This window comes from Pristiophorus japonicus, chromosome 6, assembly GCF_044704955.1.
Source record: "Pristiophorus japonicus isolate sPriJap1 chromosome 6, sPriJap1.hap1, whole genome shotgun sequence".
Classification (NCBI taxonomy): Eukaryota; Metazoa; Chordata; class Chondrichthyes; family Pristiophoridae; genus Pristiophorus; species Pristiophorus japonicus.
Window position 1 is genome coordinate 55,962,268 of NC_091982.1, and position 1,701 is coordinate 55,963,968.

At 46.6% G+C, this 1,701-nt stretch overlaps 1 pseudogene; it reads right to left on the minus strand.

Annotated features, from left to right (window-relative positions):
• Positions 1-287: 287 nt before the first annotated feature.
• LOC139266506 (U2 spliceosomal RNA) lies at positions 288-467 on the minus strand (annotated as a pseudogene).
• Between the last annotated feature and the right edge of the window lie 1,234 nt (positions 468-1,701).

A 1,701-nucleotide genomic window follows, 5' to 3' on the forward strand; every position in this document is an offset into this window, starting at 1 on the left:
GTGTGTGAGTGTGCATGTGAGTGTGTGAGTGTGAGTGTGTGTGTGTGTGTGTGAGTGTGTGTGTGTGTGTGAATGTGTGTGTGTGTGTGTGTGTGTGTGAGTGTGTGCGTGTGCGTGTGTGTGTGTGTATTCGGTATAGCTGGAGGCAACTATAATAAGGACCCCGGTGGTTCCTGAGGGAAACAAAATCATACATTTTTTTTTGTGCCAATTCTTGTCACATCAACTCCAGCGCCAAAGATAACTTTGCGCTATTTACACTTGATCTTAGCCAAAAGGCCGAGAGGAGAAGCTACACCATTCCTGGAAGCACTGCAATACCAGGTCGGTGCATGGAGTGGACGGGGCAAGCCCCTGTTCCATCTCCCTGTTCCAAAAAACAATTCAATATCTGGTCCCCATAGGGGATATTAAACTGATAAGAACAGATACTACACTTGATCTTAGCCAAAAGGCCGAGAAATCATATTTTATATAAATTAGGTGCCTGCAGGCAAGACCAGAGCATCTCCAAGGCCAAGTGTATGCTGCAAGGACACTAGTTCAGCAGATCATGGTTACAGTTATGTTTGAACATCCATGTACATGAGGTTCGAGTTCCAAGTGATAATGCCGTCAGGTAGAGCATTCCGCAGGTGAGAGTGGAGGTGTGTGAACCTTCACCACTGGCAATCCGTGCTGAATGTATTGCTGAAAAGCAGTCACAGCATTTCTTGTGGTGCTGAAAGAAGGGTTTGGATTAGGTCATCAACTCCTATACGTCCTTCTGTTTCTCTCTTTTCCTCTACTTTACCCTTTCTGCATTCCTTCCTTCCTTCCTATCCTTTCTCTCTCTCCACTCAAAAGTACTTCATTTGAGCGTTTGAGCCGTCTGGTCATGGTGAAAGGCGCTATATAAATGCAAGTCTTTCTTTTTTCCCTTCCCTTCCATTCTGTGTCTTCCTCCACCTTCCTGTTTCTTCATTCTCTTATTCCTTTTTTCATTCTCTCCTTCTCTCTGCTTGTCTTCCCTCCTTCCCTTTATTCATTCTCCTTCCCTCCTTCCCTTTCTCTATTCTCCCCTTCCCTCCTTCCCTTTCTCCATTCCCCCTTCCCTCCTTCCCTTTATTCATTCCCCCCTTCCATCCTTCCCTTTCTCCATTCCGCCCTTCCCTCCCTCCCTTTCTCCATTCCCCCTTCCCTCCCTCCCTTTCTCCATTCCCCCCTTCCCTCCCTCCCTTTCTCCATTCCCCCTTCCCTCCTTCCCTTTATTCATTCCCCCTTCCCTCCTTCCCTTTCTCCATTCCGCCCTTCCCTCCTTCCCTTTCTCCATTCCCCCCTTCCCTCCCTCCCTTTCTTCAATCTGCTCTTCCCACCTTCCCTTTTCCTCATTCACTCCTTGTCTACTTCTGCATTTTCTCTTTTTCTTTTCTTCATTCTTTCCTTTCAATCTCTTCATTCTCTTGTCTTTTCTTCCTTTGTTCGTGCCTTATTTGCTCGCTCCTTCACTACCCTTTGCATTCTCACCCTCCTCTTTTCTTCAATCACTGCTGCTTTCTTTGTTCACCTCCTTCCCTACTCTTGCATTCTTTGAAGCACATGAGGAGCTTATGAAAATGAGCTTCCATTGAACCTAGATTCAGCTTGTCGGGAGGTCCCAATGCAAGTTAAAGTGCACTTTCCATGATGTTGCTGTACCGTTTGAGATGCAGGTCACCGCAA